Genomic DNA, 20,472 nt, shown 5'->3' on the forward strand with positions numbered 1-20,472 from the left:
ATGAGCCGCCTTCATGAACTGCTGCACTCTATATGTTGTAGGGATTTTGAACATGGCCAAGGTTTTAGCCCCTGGGTCAGGTGTGCAGAGATGGCAGAATTCTTGTCTCTGTGAGTCCAACCTTTAAAAATAGCAGCCCACAGTTCTGATTTTCATTCCAGGAGTGGGCTAGATTAGGAGTCGGGCCCGCTACCCCTGGAAGAAGTGGAGAGGCTGCCAGGTGAGGAGGTGCGCAGCATGGATGGCCTGCCTCTGTGCCCTCGCACTTTGCTGAATTTAATTTTAAAGTTATTAAAACAAAAAACAGCGCATTCCTCACCCCTTCGTCCCCTCACTCTCCATACACGCTGCCAATGCCCCATCCATGCCAATCTATGCCACCTCGTGCCCCTCCACTCATTCCCATGGCCCTTTATAGCTTCTTTGCCAGCCCATGCACCCAATCATCCTCATGGCCCTTTAGAGCCCCTACGCCAACTTAGTAACAACATGCCAACCCATGACACCCACCTACCACCCTTTTCCTTAGCCGCTTTATGACAACTCACCTAGTATCTACCATGGGTGAACCTTAGGAGACATGCTGACATAAAATTATGTGTCTATTGATGTCACTTTTTTAAACAAAAAACACTCTCATTGATAATAAATCATTCAATACATAGAGATTTCTTCAACTAATCTCTTATGAAAACAAATATTATTATTCTATAACCACTTGGATTTGTCAATTAAAATGCTCACTTGACAGGCATCCCACTGTGATAATGTTAGTTTGTAAAGTCAGTCATTGCAGCACAAATCCTATAATGGTAGCTCTCAGGCTTTTGTCAACAGACCGAATGAAATATCACACTTTTTTTAAAATTTAAAGATCAACAGAGTTAAATCAATTGACAGCTTTGACAATTGCAATGTGTTTTGACAGTTCTTTGATAGCTTTGACATTTCTTTTACAGCTTGAAAGTTTTTTCACACCTTTGACAGTTCTTTGACAGTTTGACAGTTCCAATCAGTTTATGCACTTTTTACACACAATCATGTCTACTTTTAACAATCCCAAAGTGTGACTGACCTATCCCAAAGGATGCCATACCTCTCTCAAAAGTGCCTGGAACCATATCCAAAGAGGTGCTTTACCTCTCCGAAGGAGCACCCTAACCATCCGAATGAATCCATCAAGTTCATACCAGTTCTTACTTGGTCTAATCTGCACACTTCAAGTTTCACACTCCTGGCATACCAAAATTCCACTTCAATGGGGGAAGCTGATGATTTAAATGGCCAACTGCCTCTATAAAACAATTTGGGCTTGGAATGGGGCCCAAGAACCAGTAGTCCTAAGATTTGGTCTCAGAGACCTACAATATTTTGAGTTGGGAGGTTTTGGCTTGGAATGTGGGTTGGTGTGGAGTGGTGGAGACCAGTTGTCTCAGGATATGGCAGTGAAAGATGTGATCTTGCAGCTCCAGAAACACTGTACAGGATGCTTTAAGGATCACTGGTTACAATATCAAGGAGCATTGAAACAATCCTGGTATCAGAGAGAATGCATTCTAGGGTTTGTGGGTACTGGAAGGTGGCTCCAGGACTTGAGGGTGAGGAACAAGAATCTGGGAAAGATGTCCTTTAGCCTGGTAGGCCTGGGGAGAGTATGTCAAAGGATGCAAGATCGGATACTGGCAGTACAGAAGAATTACAGATATCTGGCAGTATTTGTTGGGGGATGAGGGGATGGGGTATGATTTAGTGCCTTAAAAGGTGGAGCTTAGAAAATAGGCCCTTTTGAGCCCTTTCAGGCTTCAGCCCTCTATGTTCCCGTGGGTTTCACCTTTCACCCTCCTCCCTGACCTGCTTGCAGTCCCTGTTCCTTTTACTTTTTCCCAATCATCAATCAGTTCCTGTATATATGTTTCTGTCTTAAAACATGTATGGCAATAAATTCTGCCACATGGACAGTAAACTTGGAGCTGTGGGTGTGCAAAGGGCTGATGTACATTACCAGCATGTACCCAAGATCAGAAGGGATAAAATCACTCTCTAGTATTGCTGAAAAAAGAAACATTGAAGCTTCTTGCTGCGCACTCATCAGGACAGTTTGCAAGAATATCAATAGTAAAGGGAACAACAATTTATACTGCATGAGAAGAGAGGTTGGCAAGTGGACTCTGATTGGTAGAAGTATTACCATGGAGAATGCACCAGGGAACAATTAACTGCCAAGTTTTTGTTCAAGTTCAAACCGGGCTCAAATAAAATTATAAATTGTTGTTAATAAAAGTATAAATTGTTGTTCCCTTTACTATTGATATTTTTGAGACCTTTCCTGATGAGTGCAAGACGAAAAGCTTTGACAACATGTCTCTCATTTCAGCAATACTCAAGTTCTGTACTACCAAATGACTAATCACTCTATTATTCTATTAGTGTGTATTCTGACTTATGCAGTCTTTAATAAATGTACATTTCTTCACAAAAGCAAAGATTATCTCATGGCAAGTTCAATGTTGACTGTTTGCAAAGTTTTCAAGTTTTTGTGTAAAAATAAGTTCTTTAAGCTTCAAAAATAGGTCAGAAAAGAAAGAATTTTTAATTCAATTTTAAACCACAATAGATAGCAATGACAACAACAAAAATCCAGTCTCCATGAACAATCTCTTTGTTTTGTTTCCAAAAACAACAAAGAAACCAGACCTGCTCTAATCAGAGGCATTGTCTGTGAACAGTTTGGAATAGAAATACAGTTTTTGGTAATAAATTTAAATGTCATCACTTGCCTGAAGTAAAGCTTACAGAATTCAATCTTCAGTTTGTGTTCAAAGATGATGATTTTGGTCTCTCCACTGCCCCACTTTTCAGCACTAGAATTGACTCATTGCCATCATCGCACCCAAAGCCTTCATAATTCCATTTTTTGTGTGGATCTTGAAATAAGCACTTCCGCTGGTATTAGACTTGAGCCTTATTACTATGTGCTGGTAGGAGTCTTATGTTACAGATAAGACCTTGATGCCATTTGTGAATCCAAATGTACGGTGCCAGTGTTTCACAAGCCCTATTCATTAACCCCAAGTAGTAAGCAACCAAACCAGGAGCAGGAGTTGGATGATTACTCTTCTCCGGCCACCACAAAAATCCTTTCCATCATTGTCTTACCTCCCACACCACCACGCCAGCCCATCCTGACAATCAGCCTGCAACATACCCTTCAACATTCTTCTGCTACTACAGCTCCATAGCTGGGCCACTGGATTTTCCACCACTCAGGCAACTTGTTGATTGATAATCAGTGCTCATTTAACACTAGCAGCCAGCTGCTTTCGGTTAAACAAGGACCAACAATGAAAATGGGTTCTGTTGAGCAACATCGGGCAGTCGTTAAGATCATTCCATCTATTGACCATCTAATATGCACTCCACATCAAAATCGCCACCTTTTGGAAAAGCAAAGAAATATTCAGATTCTTACAGAGGACGGATGCAAAATTGCATTCTGAAAATTTCTACAAATTTTAATTGCTCAGATTGGCTTTCTGTCCAGTTGTTGTGAGGTAAAGAAAAATCCACTAAAAATGGCAATTTACATTTATATGGCACTTTTCACACAGAGAAATTTCCCAGAAGGCTTTTACAGCCACATAATAATATAAAAAATGGATATGGAGTCAAAGAAAATATAAGAAAACATAAGGAAGCGTGGCCAAAGGTTTGGTGAAATAGGCATACTATAAGGAGGGTCTTTTGGGGCAAAAGGTAGCTGGAAAGCTAAAAAGATCTGGGGAGGAATTTTCCACTCCTGATGGTGGAGGGTATGTTTGACAGTGTGAGCAGACAAAATGGTGAGAAGGCCAAAAATTAGTTTTAAGCCGTCGTGGAAACCAGCTAGTGATCGTCTGCTCCACCTGTCGATGGCAGGCCATGTTTCCCACTGCTGCATGTTGGGAACCTAATTTCAATACTTTAACATCTCATTATATTCCCTGATTGGCGGGAATCACTCCCACACACTGGATCATCCAGTCGCATTAGTGTGATTGCACAGTGACGTGTTTCACAACTGTACATAAGCAGTATGCACCTGGTGACCTGTGCTTTGCTTGGGATTTTGAGGTTTGTTTGCCTACCTTGCTTCAGGCAGCACTCATAGTCATCAGTGCCAGGCATTGCAGACAGCACCACATCATTTTTAGGGGGGTTCATGGGCAGGTCTCTACCTACCAGAAACAGCTAGGGCTTGCTTGGGGAAGGTGGAAAAGTGGCCTCAGGGAAGAAGCTGCAGGGCGAGGGCTATACTGGGTAAGGGGGTATTCCAGGGTGTGTATGGGGGCATATGTTGATCTGTGCAAGTGATCACAAGATGGCGAGGGCTGAGGACGTAGTCTTCAGAGATGAGGCCAGATGAGGATGTAAGGGTGTGTGTGAGAGAGTGAGTGGTGATGTCCCTTGAGCTGACAGTGAGTGAGATGCCAGTGAGTGTGTGATGGGCTTTTAGTGTGTGAGTTTAGAGTGATCAGATGGCTGACTTACGCTCACAGCACAGATGAAATCATTCATCTGCTTTCTGCATTTGATGGCCAATCTCTTCTGTGCAGCATTGGTACTGACCACCACTGACACCGCCTCCCTAGCCAGAGTGATGAGATTTCTGGACCTCCTGCAGCCAACGCAGGTGTGGAAGATTTCACAGCAGGCCTCCAAAAGGCATTCCAGTGATGGGTCACTGAACTTTTCTTGGCTTTCAGGGCCATGTCTTCACCAAATCAGTCCTGGGCTGCAAGCATTCAGAACTGTGCACAGCTGCAGTTTAGATATAGCACCCGGAGTGAGGAAACAGTGAGGTAAAGGTGTGGCGGGTGATTCAGAGGCCGCCTGCCAGTGAGATGGTGTGTTTCCTGTGGCAGCATAGTTAATGAGGTGGGAAGCGGACGATACGGCGTGAAAACCCGCCATTGCGGCCAGTGCAGCCCACTGCTGCACTTAGTGCAATTCTGGGATGATTTCGCTCTTAGGGACAGAATCCCAGAGCATGTGAGTGCATGAAGGATTTAAAACCAATAGTAAGGATGCCCATGCTTTTGAGATAGGCTAAGACATCAAATTTAAAATTTTGGGAAAGACCAAAATCTCAAAATACTGAAGATTAATCATTGCGTGAAAGCATTTATTAAATTTTGTTTAAAATTCTACTTTAGAATTAAAGATTTCTGTTGCAGAGGCAAAAAGGTAGAAAATGTTTTTCACAAAAATAATTTTAGACAGTTCAATTGATTTAATAATAAACTATGGTGAAATGTGCATACAGGTGTTTTCCATTACAAATATTGACAGAGGAATACAAAAACAGGTTTAGAATGTATGAATGTAAATGCACTAAGTGTGGTGAATAATGTTGGTGAGTTACAAGCACAAAGAGCGGTGAAGAAATATGATGTAATAGAAATAACAGAAATGTGGCTTAAAATGGTGAGGACTTGGCACTTAATATTCAAGTAAGGTGTTCAGAAATGTTACAGAAGGGAAAAAAGGGAATAAAAACAAAAAATTCTGGAAATGCTCAGCAGATCCAGTAGCATATGTGGAGAGAATAGAATTAATGTTTTATGTCAATGATCAGAGTTTAGAGGAGGGATGGGGCCAATGAAGGACAAAGTGAGTAATATTTGCTTAGAGCTGCAGGGCAAGGCAAGAATACTTAATGAGCACTTTACATTGGAGTTTATTAAGGAAGAGGATGCTGACAAAATATCAGTAAAGGTACAGATGGTAGAGGGAATGAATGGGCTTAAAATTGATAGGCAGGGTGTAGTGGAAAGGCTGACTGTGCTTACAATGTATAAACCATCTCACCTGGATGGCTGTTAATTTAAAGGGTGTATGCTTAAGGTTGTACGGGTAGAGATAGTGGAAGAGCAGCCGCAATATTCCAATATTCCCTAGATAAGGGGGAGGTGTGAAAGGATTGGAGAGTGGAAAATTTAAGTAAAGCTGTAAGGACATTTCTACTAACTACAAGCTGGTCAGTTTAACATTAATTGATGGGTAAGGTTTTAGAAACAATAATCAGTGAAAACAATCAACATGCACTCCATGGAATCACAGAATTTTTACAGTATAGAAGGAGGCCATTCGGCACTGGCTCTCCGAATGAGCAATTCACCTAGTGCCATTCCCCTGCCTTGCATTGGATGAAAAAGTTTTTCCTCATGTCGCTTTTGCTTCTTTTGCCAATTACTTTAAATCTGTGCCCTCTCATTATCTTTTCATGAGTGAGAACAGTTTCTTCCTCTCTACTATAGAAAATAGTTCATGACTCACAACAAAGATATATGCCGGTGAGGAAGAAGGATTGTGGGAAGGAGATAAACCAATTACCAACATGGTTAACCAAGGGAGTTAAGGATACTATCAAAGTGAAAGAAAAAACATATAATGCGGCAAAGATTAGTGGTAAGCCAGAGGATTGGGAAAGTTTTAAAAACAAATAGAAGATGATCAAAAAAATAATAAAGAGGGAGAAAATAAACTTTGAGGGTAAACTAGCAAGTAATATAAAAATGGACAGTAAGAGCTTCTTTAAATATATAAAAAGGAAGACAGAGGCCAAAGTCAATATAGGCCCCTTAGAGAATGAAGCTGGGGAAATAATAATGGAGAACCAGGAAATGGCAGAGGATTTGAATAAATGCTTTGCAACAGTCTTCATGGTAGAAGACACTAATAGCATATCAAAAATACTAAATAATCATGGGGCAAAAGGGAGGTAGGATACAATAACTATCATCAGAGAAAAAGTACTAGGGGAACTAATGGGGCTAAAGACCGATACGTCCTGGACCTGATGGGTTGCATCCTAGGATTTTAAAGGAAATAACCGCAGAGATAGTGGATGCACTGGTAGTAACCTTCCAAGAATCTTTAGATTCTGGAAAAGTCCCAGAGGATTGGAAAACTGCAAATGTAACACCCATATTCAAATAGGGAGAGAGACATAAACAGGTGACTACAGGCCAGTTAGCTTAACATCTGTCATTGGGCAAATGTTAGGGTCTATTATAAAGGATGTAATAGCTGGGATTTAGAAATGCATAATATAATCAAACAGAGTCAGCATTGCTTCATGAAGGGGAAATAATGCCTGACAAATTTATTAGAATTCTTTGAGGAAGTAACAAGCAGGATAGATAAAGGGAAACCAGTATGTGCAATATATTAGGATTTCCAAAAGGCGTTTGGTAAGGTACCACACACAAGGCTACTATATAAGATAACAGCCCATGTTGTTGGGGGTAGTATATTAGCATGGATAGAGGATTGGCTAACTAATAGAAGATGGAGAGCTGGGATACAGGTGGCATTTTCAGGATGGTAACCTGTAACTAGTGGAGTGCCACTGGGATCAGTGCTGGGGTCACAATTATTTACAATATATATTAATGACTTGGATGAGGGAAATGAATGTACTATCGCCAAGTTTGCAGATGACACAAAAATAGGTAGGAAGGCAAGCAATGAGGATGACACAAAGAATCTACAGAGGGATATAGACAGGTTAAGTGAGTGGGCAAAAACATGGCAGATGGAATATAATGTGGGGAAATGTGAGGTTATGCACATGGGCAGGACGAATAGAGGAGCTAAATATTACTTAAATGGAGAAAGACTGAAGAAAGCTGCAGCACAGAGGGATTTGGGCATGAATCCCAAAAAGCTAGCATATTAGTTCAGTAGGTAATAGGTAAGGCAAATGGAATGTTGGCCTTTATTTCAAATGGAATGGATCATAAATATAGTGAAGTCTTGATAAACTATACAAGGCACTAGTTAGACCACACCTAGAATACTGTGAACAGTTGTGGTCCCCTTATCCAAGGAAAGATATACTGTCATTGGAGGCAGTCCAGGGAAGTTCACTAGGTTGATCCCGGGGATGGAGGGGTTTTCTTAAGAGGAGAGGTTGAGTAGGTTGGTCCTGTACTCATTGGAATTTTGAAGTATGAGAGGCGACCTTATTGAAACATATAAGATTCTTAGGGGGCTTGCTAGGGTAGATATTGAGAGATTGTTTCTCCTTGTGGGAGAGTCTAGGACCAGAGGACATAATCTCAGAGTAAGAGGGCACCCATTTAAAACAGAGATGAGGAGGAATTTCTTCTCTTAGAGGGTAGTCAATCTGTGGAATTCTTTACTACAGAGGGCTACAGAGGCTGAGTTATTAAATATATTCAAGGCTGAGATAGGCATATTTTTAACCAGTAAGGGAATCAAAGGTAATGGGGAAAAGGCAGGAAAATGGAGCTGAGCATTATCAGATCAGCCATGATTTCATGGAATGGAGGAGCAGACTCAATAGGCCAAATAGCCTACTTCTGCTCTATGTCTTATGGTCTTATGGTCTTTTCTGTCCTGACCTTTCATGATTTTGAATACCTCTATCAAGTCTCCTCTCAGCCTTCTCTTCTCCAAGGAAAACAGTCTCAAATTCTCTGATGTATCTAGATAACCTAAGTTCCTCGTCCCTGGAATCATTCTCGTAAATATTTTCTGCACTCTCTCCAATGCCTTCACATCTTTCCTAAAATATGGCACTCAGAGCTGGACGCGGTGGCCTAACTGAGGCTGAATTAGTGTCTTATGCAAGTTCAACATAACCTCCTAGCTCTTGTATTCTAGGCCCCTATCAATAAAGCCTGGGATACTGTATGCTATATTAGCCCCGTCTCAAACTGTTCTACCACCTTCAATGCCTCATGTACATATACACCCTCTGCTCTTATACCCACTTTGGAGTTGTACCCTTTATTTCATGTTGTCTCTCCATGTCCTTCCTACCAAAATAAATCACTTCTTGGCCAGAATTTTTCTGTCGACAAGTTGGGGGCGGGACCCGCTTGCCGATGCGAAAATGATGTGGGATGACGTTGGGAGGAACCCCCGAAGTCATCCCGCCCCATTTAAATATTCAGGAAGGCGAGCGGACAGCGAAATCAGCCAATTGAGGCCATTGACAGGTAGTTAACCGAATTAAAGGCCCTGCCCGTCCAACCTTAAGGCTAGCGGGCAGGCCAGGAGTCCCAGCGGGCTTCTGAAAAAACATGAAACCTCATCCACTGTTTTTAAAAAGTTTCATAAAGTTTTAGTCATATTTATTAACATGTCCCATCTCTTGTGACATTGTCACATGAGGGGACATTTTTAATAATTTTTAAAATTTTCTATTTTTGATGTTTATAAAGCTTTCACCGATCTCCCTGAGACAGCACTTAGTCTCAGGGAGATGTGCTCTCTTTCATGCGTACGTGCACTTTGACAGTTGGGGAATCCCTCTCACCCCGCACAGGAAGTGCATAGGGCTTCTTGTCGGGCAGCCCACTGGGCAAGCCTTAATTGGCCTGCCCACTCAAAATGGTGGCGGGACCTGTTTCGGCGGCAGCGATCGGTTGCCTGCCCGCCCGCTACCGAGCCGGTCAGGCCCACCCGCCCATCCAAGGCAAAATTCTGTCCCATGTTTCTCAGCATTGAACTTCATCGGTCACTTGTCCAACCATTCCACCAACTTGTCCATGTCCTTTTGAAGTTCTACACTATTCTCCTCACAGTCCACAATGCTTCCAAGTTTCATATCATCTGCAAATTTTGAAACTGTGCCCTGGACCTCTAGGTTTAGGTCATTAATATATATCAGGAAAAGCAAGGGTCCCAACACTAACCCCTGTGGAACTCCACTCCACTCCACATTCTTCCAACCTGAATTACATCCATTAACCACTACTCACTGGTCAGAATTTTCATGTCGGTGTACAGGGGCGGGCTCGGCAAGCCAATACATTAAATGGCACGCAGTGATGTCAGGCGTGCATCCCGACGTCATCGTGCGTCATTCTGATCTTTCGTCAAAGGCCTGTTAAGGCCAATAGGAGGCTAAGTTAGATAATTGCCAGGGCTGCCCACCCAACCTTAAGGTTGGCGGGAAGACAAAAAGCCCAAGTGACCTTCGCATTTTTTAGGAAACCTCATCCATGGGCGGGATGAGGTTTCTTGAAGGTTTCATTAAATAAATAAATATTTTTTACACAATTCATAAATATGTCCCAGCTCATGTGACACTGTCACTTGAGGGGACATGTCTAAGTAATTTTAATCTTTCTTTATTTAAAACTTTCAATTTGAACTTAATCTCCCTGAGGCAACCCCAAGCCTCAGGGAGATTTCTGCGCTCTTTCGCGTGCATGCGGCCTTAATCGGCCCGCCCATGTAAAATGGCGGCGTGTAGCCGATTGTGGGTGGTGATCGGCTCAGCGCCCACCTGTACCAGCTCCTGACTGTACCAGCCCGACCAACAGGCAGAAAATTCTGCCCTCTGTTCCCTGTCACTCAATCAATTTCATATCCATGTTGCTATTCTCCCTTTTGTTCCATGAGCTATAACTTTGCTCACAAGTCTGTTGTGCGGCACTATGCCTTTTGGAAATCCATGTACACATCAACAGCATCACCCTCATGAACATTCTCCGTAACCTCATCAAAAAACTAAGGATAGGTTTTTCAAGGGGGGTTGTGCGCAGGCTGGCGCGGACCCGAATGGCCCCCCCCCGATTGGGCCCATGCCACCATTTCACGTGGGCGGGCCAATTAAGTCCTGCCCAGCGTGATGCGTACCCAGAAGCACTGTGCGCTCCCCGTGCGGGATCTGGGGGTGGGGGGGGGGGGGGGGGCGGGGTTGTGGGGGGAGGGGGTGGGGGGGGGGGGGGAGCGGTTCCCTGAGTTGGGAGTGTGCTCTTTCGCGCATGTGTGAGAAGGAGCACAGAAATCTCCCTAAGGCACAGAGGTACCTCAGGGAGATTAGTTTTAAGTTTTAACAGTTCAATAAAGTGTTGAAAAATTTTTGTGACATGTTCCCTCATGTGAAACTGTCACATGAGCTGGGACATGTGCATTAATTTCAATTAAAAATTTAAAATCATTTATGAAATCTCATCCTGCCTGTGGATGAGGTTCCATGAAAAATGCAAAGGCCGCCTGGGCTCTTCGCCTGCCCGCCAACCATAAGGTTGGACGGGCAGCTCTGTTAATTATTTTAATTGTTAGTTAAATGGCGTTAATAGGCCTTTGACAGTTTGGCGGGCACGCAGTCGAGTCACCTGACGTCTCCCCATGTCATTTTATGCCTCGGCGAACAGGCCTCGCCCCCGCTCGCCAAGCCGAAGATTCTCCCCTAAATGAGGTTAGTTAAATATGATTTTTCCCTTAAGAAATCAGTGCAGGATTTTCTTAATTAATCCACATTTGTCCATGTTACTATTAATTTTGGCCCCAGTTACTATTTCTGGAAGTTAGCTCACCCCTGAAGTTAAACTGACTGGCCTGTAGTTGCTGGGCTTATCGTTAACGTCTTTTTTGAACAAGGGTGTAATGTTTGCAATTCTTCTGGCACCACCCCTGAGTCTAAGGAAGACTGTAGAATTATGGCCAGTGCGTCCACAATTTTCACTTCCTTCATTATCCTTGGTTGCATCTCAACCAGTCCTGGTGTTTTATCAACTTTAAGTATATATAGCCTATCTAACACCTCCTTCTTAATCAATGTTAAATCCTTCTCGTGTATTAATTACATCCTGAATTGCATCTTCTTCTGAGAGAAAGACAAATGCAAAATATTCACTTACTGCCTCAGCTATTCTCCTTGCCTCCGTGTGTAAATCACCTTTTTAGCCTCTAATCAGCCTTACTCCTCCTTGTACCACCCTTTTATTATTTATAAGTCTGTAGAAGACTTTGGGGTTCCCTTTTATGTTAGCTACCAGTCTCTTCTCATGCTCTGTCTTTGCTTCTCTTAGTTGCTTTTTCACTTCCCCTTTGAACCATATGCTTGGTTCTCCATTGTATTATCCATCTGACATCTGTCATATTCACTGTAGTCACTAACTCTTTTATCATACAAGGATTTCTGGATTTGTTTGCGCTACACTTCCCCTTTGAGGGAATATACTTTGACTGTGCCTGAACTCTCTCTTCTTGGAAGGTAGCCCATTGGTCAGCTACCATTTTTCCTGCCGACTTTTGATTTCAGTTTATTCAGCTCAAATCCATTCTTACCCCATTGAAGTTGGTTTTCCCCAGTTAATTATTCTTACTCTAAGCTGTTCTTTGTCTTTTACCATAGCCAACCTAAACTTTATGATACAGTAATCACTGTTGCCTAAATGTTCGTCCATTGATATTTGATCCACTTGGATCACCTCATTCCCATGAACCAGGACCTGCTGTGCTTCCCCTGTCATTGGACTGGACATACACTGCTCCAGAAAATTTTCCTGAACACACTGTAGGAACTTTTCCTTTTACACTACAACCATCCCAGACATTATTTGGATAATTAAAGTCCCCCCTTTATAACCACCCTATAATTCTTGTACCTCTCCATATTTTCCTTGCAAGTTTGTTCCTCAATATCCTTTCCATTGACTATTGGTCTATTGGTCTATTGACTACACTGAGCAATATACTTGCACCTTTTTTGTTCCTTAGCTCTAGCCAAATAGATTTTGTCCTTGACTTTTCTGGGATATCCTCTCTCTCCAGCAATGGAGTGCTGCCTTTCCTCCCCCTTTTCTTTCTTTCCATCTTTCCTGAACACCTAGTATCCAGGAATATTGAACACCCTGTCCTGCCCTTCTTGAGCCAGATCTTCAGTATAGCTACATCATCAAATTTTCACATGTCAATCTGCACCAATCTTATTAACCACACACTGTACATTCACATACATGCACATTAACCCTGATTTAGACTTCATTACTCTGACCCCATCTAATAACTTATGAAAAGCTCACTTGGTGAGGCTCAAGTTGATGAATGAGAGCTAGCACTGATTTGTAAAAGGCAGATCGTGCTTGACTAATCTGATTGCATTTTTTGATGAAGTAACAAAGAAGATTGATAAAGGGAATCCAGTGGATGTTTTTTATATGGATTTTAAGAACAGTTTGATAAAGTACCACATAAAAGGCTGATTAGCAAAACTGAGGCTCCTGGAATAGGAGGGTCAGTGTCAGCTTGGATAAAAAAACCCTCAGGAGAGAAAACAATGAGTCATGGTAAATGGTTGTTTTTTGGACTGCAGTACTGTTCCCCAAGGTCAGTGCTAGCACCACTGCTTTTATGATATATATATAAATGACTTGGATATTGGAATACAGAGTAAAATTTTAATATTTGCTAATGATACCAAACTTGGAGGTGCAGCAAACATTTAGAATGATACCAATTGAAACAGGACATAGATAAGCTAGCAGGGCGGGAGACAAGTAGCAGACGGAATTTAATAGAGAAGCGTGAGGTGGTGCATTCGGCAGAAGGTATATGAAGAGGCAATATGGACTTAATAGCACAGTTCTGAAGTTAATGCTGGGACAGAGGGAGTTGGGGTTCATGTGAATAGATCTTTGAGAGAGTAATTAGCATAGCAAATGGATCTTAGGCTTCATAAATTCTCAGTTCAATCATCGCAGCCCCAGAACATAATTTCAGGAATTGCTTAAGTTACTGTCCTAGACCCAAACATCTTCAGCTAGTTCATCAATGATCTTTCTTCCATCATAATAGGGTCAGAAGTGGGGATGTTCACTGATGATTGCACGGTGTTCAGTACCATTCACAACTCCTCAGATACTGAAGCAGTTGTGTCCATATGCAGTAAGACCTGAAGTACATTCAGACTCGGGCTGATAAGTGACATAACATTTATGCCACATGAGTGCCAGTTAATGACCATCTCCAACAAAAAAGAATCTAACCATCGTACCGTGTGATTCAACGACATTAGCATCACTGAATCCCCCACTATCAATATCCTGGGTGGTTACTATTCACAAGAAACTGAACTGCACCAGCGATATAAATACTGTGGCTACAAGAGCAGGTCAGAGCCCAAAATTTCTGCAGTGAGTAACTCACCTCCTGATTCCCCAAAGCCTGTTCACCATCTACAAGGCATCAGTCAGGAGTGTGATGGAATACTCTCCACTTGCCTGGATGAGTGCAGCTCCAATAACACACAAGTAGCTCAACACCATCCAAGACAAAGCAGTCAGTTTGATCAGTACCCCATCCACCACCATAAATATTCACTCCCTCCACCACCATTGCACAGTGGCAGCTGTGTATACCATCTACAAGATGCACTGCAACTCACCAAGGCTCCTTCAACAGCACCTTCCAAACCTGCAATCTCTATCACCTGGAGAACAAGAACAGCAGATACATGAGAATATCACCACCTGGAAGTTCCCCTCCAACCCACACACCATCCTGACTTGGAAATATATCGCCGTTCCTTCACTGTTTTTCGGTCAAAATCCTGGAACTCCCTTCCTAACAGTACTGTGGGTGTATCTACACCACATGAACTGCAGCATTTAAAGAAAGCAGCTCACCGCCACCTTCTCAAGGGCAATTAGGGATGAGCAACAAATGCAGCATTTTTGATATAAATAAAAGTAATTGTAGAGACTGGAAAATGCTTGCCTGTTTTGATTTGCAGCTCAGGAGCACACAGCATTATTTTGCATCTGTAGCATATAACCTCTTGTTGATGTCCTGTTTTAATCTGAAAGGGAGGTAGGTTAGTAGGTCAGTAGGTAGGTTGAAAAAAGCATTTCTGCCAAAAATAAAATTATGAGAAACTGTTCCTGCTCATAAACAGATCGAGAACCAGAAAGCACAGTTTTAAAGTGCTTTGCAAAAGAAGCAAATGCGAGATGAGAAAAAATGTTTTCACACAGTGAGTAGTTAGGGTTTGGAATTCACTGCCCGGAAGTGTGCTGGAGGCAGGTTCAATTGTGGCATTCAAGGGAGCATTGCATGATTATTTAAATAGAAACAATGTGCAGGGCTATGGGGAAAAGGCAGGAGATTGCCACTAAGTTAAAATGCTCAGAGAGCCAGTGCAGACACGATAGGCTGAATGGCCTCCTTCTACATCGTAACAATTCTATGATTCGATGATGTAGCTGATTTCAATCTGATAGCAATTGGAGTACTAAAATGGACCTCAGTGCCTTAGGACTTGGGAGAAGAAAATTCTGCCCGGGTTTACTCCAGATCCTTGCTGAAGCTTGTAGATGTGTGAATGTCGACTGAGAATAGGACATGATATCCTCCAAATTTGAATAGCCCAACAACAATGTTTTGACCTTCACAAAAAGAATAATTCTTATGGAAAGCTGGAAGAAGTTTGCCTGCATCCATGGAATCATACACCACTATGAGTCAGCACTTTCAGGCACACCAAAGGGGGATAAAATTGGAAAAGAGAATGTATGATTTCTGACATAATAAGCCTGCCATTTTGCCAATAGTTCTTTCAAAGACAAGCCTACAATGGAACAAGCTGCCAAAGGAAGTAGACACAGCCCCATCATTTGAAATCTTCAAGATCCATGTTTAGATTTTTTCCATTTATAAGTTTTCATTATCAGTTCTACCATCTCAGCAGGTAATGCATGGTTTAGCTACTGCCAACCCATATAAATATCGGTGGAATACGGATATTAGCCTGTGAAGCTGACACCACTAAAGCAGAAGCAGAAAGAGCATGAGTGGGTTAACAGCAGTAATCAGGAAATGCACAATGGAGCTACAGATTCATGGTCTTTTGAATTAACATGACTAGGGTATAAGTAAAGGGGGCAATTAGAAAAACACCAGGCGGAATCGTTCCAGATTTGCATTAAGTGCGGTGGTGGGCAGGTAAAATGACGTTTTACCCGCCAGTCGCAACAGCTGCCCTATTATCCCAAACCAGCCGCATTAATTATGCATTCCCGGGAAACACGCCATTTCCAAGGCGGGTGGGAAGGCTCTCATTTGCCTGCCATGCCATCACCTCACCGCTTCATCACGCTGAGCACCATATTTAAAGTGCAGCCATGCGTACACCTCTCAGTGCTCCCAGCCCAGGACTGCTGCATGGAAGACATGGCCCCGAAAGGCAAGAAAACTGCAGCTCCCAGGTTCAATGATACATCCCTCAAGCACCTTGGGAGGCAGTGGAGGCCCACCATGATGTCCTCTACATCTGGTCTGGCACAGGATGGACAGCAACATCACCAATCCGGCTTGGGAGACGGTGGTAGCGTTGGTCAGCGCCAACACACTGCAAAAGAGCACAGCCACACAGTGTTGCAAGAGGATGGATGATCTCCTCTGTTCCGCCAGGATAAGTCACTCTTCTCATCACTCTCAACTTACACATTCACAAACTCATCACTCATCCACACGGTCCTCACTCACTGCCAGCTCAAGGGGGCATCACCATTCAGTCTCTCACATTCACCTTCATTGTCATCCTGTCCATGTGATCACTCACCATCCATACATGCAGGGATACTTATCATCTGGCCTGGCAGGCATCCTGCTTATGCTCTCTCCATCTCTATCCATGCGGGACAAGCTGGTACACAACAAAAGGGAGAGGTCATAGATTGATGGAGGAATGCCTGAACGGACTTTGAAAACAGAGTCATCCAGCTGGCTGGCGAGGATTTGGACCGTTCCTATGTTGACGGTGAGGTTGATGGTGGTCTGCCAAGGGAGAATTTAGCAGCACAACATCTATAAGACAACCATGCTGTGAGTGATGTGTCCTGTTTCACAGGCCAATGCCATGAACTAATTATCTCCCCTTGCTTTTGCAGGCATATCTGGGAATCAGCCAAGAGAGACCACAGTGCAGGGCCTCCAATCAAGCCCCTACGGAAGCTCAGAAGAGGAATCCGCTGAAACCCTCCCTGAAGACACATCACAATGATCACACACACACTCCACCAGTGCACAGACACACACCTCAGTGGGACCTAGCTTTAGAGTAGCCTCAGGATCACAATCGGGTGAGCACATCGCACTTTCTGATCCACAGCAAGCAGCAGAGGCAGGGACTTCCCAGGTGCCCGCCACTCAGAGGACTGCTGGAGGCCAGAAATTTGCTGAGTCTGAGTCAGATGACGAGACTCTGGACTTGGTCATGTCACAGTTGCTGGAGCTGCAAAGGCAAGTTCGGGAACATCAGGAAGAGATGTCAGCTGCACTCCTCAGATTGCAAGGCATGATGGAGGAGTCCATCCACCTTCAGGTGAAGTGATAGCAACAGCATGCCAATGCACTGAGATTAACACTGGTAGGATGGCGGCCGCCATGAAGACCTTGGTCCAGGATGTCGCTCCTGCACTGCTGCACGGGCTCAACTCCAAAGCCAATGCCATAATTGGCCTCCAATTGTGTGTACGCAAGAGGGGTGCTGGGCAGCTCGATCTCACTCCAGCTACCCCTTCTCCTCAAGGAGTCAGCCATTGTGCACCCATAGGAAGGAGGATCAGCAAGTGTCCCCCGGGGCCATCCATCCAGGTGACTCCAGCTCCAAAGGCCAAGGAGTGTGCCACTGCCAAAGGCAGGATCCTGAAAGCAGATCATGACCTCCAAGTCTCGGCCTTCCAGAGGACACCCATCAAGGTCATCACAGAGAGGGTGCAGCAGTCAGCATGCTGCCTCCACCTCCGCTGTGGGCTTCGGGGAAATACCAAGGCATAGTGGCAGGGTTGGAAAAGTTAAGGAGAATTAGTTGTACAGCCCGGGCACGGGTGTTAATCACTTGAGAATAATTTTCACTACTGTAAGTACACTCCCAAGAATGTCTCCCTGCCTATGGTGCCTTGTTCTAATGAGCAGTGTTCATGTCACTCAGATGTGACACCTTTCTGCACAAGATAAAGGCAGGCATCTCAGTTCAGGGCCCCTTCCCCATACATAGTGCAGCCTTCAGACCAAAGTGATGGTCCAGCCTCACAGTCCATGGACATATTAGTGATGCCTGGTCCTCGACAGTGCCTGTCTTGCTGACGTAATGTCGTGGGCAGGCATCACAGAGTTCAGTCATTCTCTCTGTGTGCTCTCAGCACCTTTAAAGTGGGGCTGGCCCCCATCTCATCAGCATCTGTGACCAGTGATGCTGTGCTTCTGAAGGGATCAGGTGCTGAAGGTGGACAAAGGATCAGATGCTTTTAAAGTTTCATGCTGCTTCTCTATGATATGACTCTGGTCACAGAGCGCAAGTGAGCTGCCCTCGCTCAGACAGGGGTCAGACATTTTCAAAGGCTATGTGAAGATCTGTGGAGTGTCCTCACTACATGTCGTCATCATTCTCCTGCAACTGAACGACTGTTAGGGCCTCCACTGCGTCTCCATGACAGGACCATTCTCTCAGAGAGTATGTGCGTTGCCATAAGCCAGACTGGAGTCAAACGCTCATAGATATATTGTGAGGATCCATAGAGTCTCCTCACTGCAAATTGTCATCATCCTCCTTAAATTTACGAGGGCCCCGCAATCGTGCCTGCCTCAGCTGGCCAGAGCGAGAGCCTCACCTCCATCATCATCGCCTTCAAGGACTTCCTCACCCTCATCACCATCGATGCCCTCCTCATCAGAGGTTAAGACTGAAGGCCCCTTAACGCATCCTGGAGAGTGCTGGCCACCACTTGAATGGCCAGAGTTTAGTGCGCAGCGTGGTTGTCTGAAACCCCAACCACCTCTGCCACGACTGATTGGCGCCAGCTTTGCCCATTGGACTGCATGCTGTGCTCTCATGCATTCTCCTAATCTGCGCTGCATGGCTGCACTGTTAGCTTGAACCATGGGGGAGACTGGTCCAAACCTGAATGATGACATTGCAAGGGGTTGTCAGCACCTCCAGCTTTGACTGTTCCAAGGCCAGCTTTAGCAAAGAAATTGTACAATGTGCCCAGTTGTCCAACTGTTCTGCAGTCCACTAGAATGCTCTTTAGTTTGCAGTCTGTTCCCAAAGGGAGAAAAGCTCTGGAGCGTTTGGTGGCACATTCATGCCTCTACGTTGCTTGAATGGGCAGATAAGCTACAGACCCGAATCCATGCATGTCATTGTGGGCAGATCCTACCACCCACCCCACATGTGCTTTTGCACTACTTTCAACCACAGGGCAGCCCTTCCTCGCCCCCTCCAACACACCTCAACCACAAGGCAGCCCTTGCCCCCTGCCCCCTAACGCGCCTCAGCCTTGAAGTCCAAAAGGCAACCCGGGCGAACGCTGCACAACGTTGCTGTGTACTCAACTCCGAGTTCCCCTCAAAGTGCAGCCCACCAAATGCATGCCTTATATATGCTGTTGTGAAACATGTTGACATGCAATCATGATGATCCACAGGGGAGGGTGATTCTGGCGGGCTGGCCTCATAATGATATGCAGATGTATTACACCAAAGCTCCCGATGTCTGATGGCAGAGAATGCGGCCCACCATTGAGGAGCTGAGCAGATGATTTCAAACTGGTTTCACAACACCATGAAACGAATTTCTGGCCTTCTCGCTGTATTGCCCGCTCATGCTGCTGAGCACACCCGACCCAGCGGGCAAGGAGAATTCTGCCCACCATTACGTAGAACAAAATCTCTTTTTAGGTGTACGTATAGTCTTGCCTTTTGAATAACAGGATTTCGGTGTGTGGATTTTTACAGAATTCGGGAGAGATGTTTAATGATATTTCAGTGTTTTATTTGTATCAAGCCCATGCTTTGGCAAAAGGATGGATGTTCCTCCTTTCCATTTCCATTGACGGCGCTCTGTTATTATAGCACAGAAAAAACAGATTCTAAATGGTAAAGTTTGAGCTTACCATCTGTGATGCAAAATTGTTCAGTGATACGGGAAACTGTTTTAACTGTTTATCCCCAACAGAAAATCTTTAATTTCAAAACGTTGGAAAATCCTACCATTTGCATAGGTTTATCAGCTTTAAATGATTGTAACATTTAAATATTCTAGGAGTGATCAACAGACTATTATGACAATAAGATTTTTTCTAGCAATTTTCTTTTTGAATTGAAAAAGGAGTTACATGCTTCCTCAGGACTTGTTCCAATATCAAATAAGAGAGTACGTCCTCTTTTCTTCATAAGGATTCTCCTTGGGATTGAGGATGATTTGCTTCCACTCTGAATTCTGAGCTGGCTGGTAAGTCCAATGTGGGATCTGCAGATTCTGTCACATGTGGAGAAGTTGGAGCTTGAAGGGCTCGGTAGATGAGTTATTTGGAGGCTTGTGTTCTCTCTCCAAAGCCTCAACTTTGCTGTTGCACGCTTCCTATGAAGTGACTTGATGTGTTCGGTGCCTTCCTGAATGAACCTTCTCCATTTTGGTTGGTCACCAGCCAGGGACTCACAGGAGCCTGCACATATGTTTGATCTCTTCAGAGATGCTTTGAGGACATCCCTAATGCCTTTCCACTGTCCTCCTGGGAGTCTCCTGTCCCGATCTAGTTCCAAGTAGAACAGTTGGCTTGGGAGACTGGTGTTAGGCATATAAACACCATGTCCTGCCCTGTGGAGCTGGTTCAGAGTGAGACTTGGGCAAGTTGGCTTGGGAGAGGATGTTGATGTTGAACTGCC

This window comes from Carcharodon carcharias, chromosome 4 (assembly GCF_017639515.1).
Source record: "Carcharodon carcharias isolate sCarCar2 chromosome 4, sCarCar2.pri, whole genome shotgun sequence".
In the NCBI taxonomy this organism is placed as follows: domain Eukaryota; kingdom Metazoa; phylum Chordata; class Chondrichthyes; order Lamniformes; family Lamnidae; genus Carcharodon; species Carcharodon carcharias.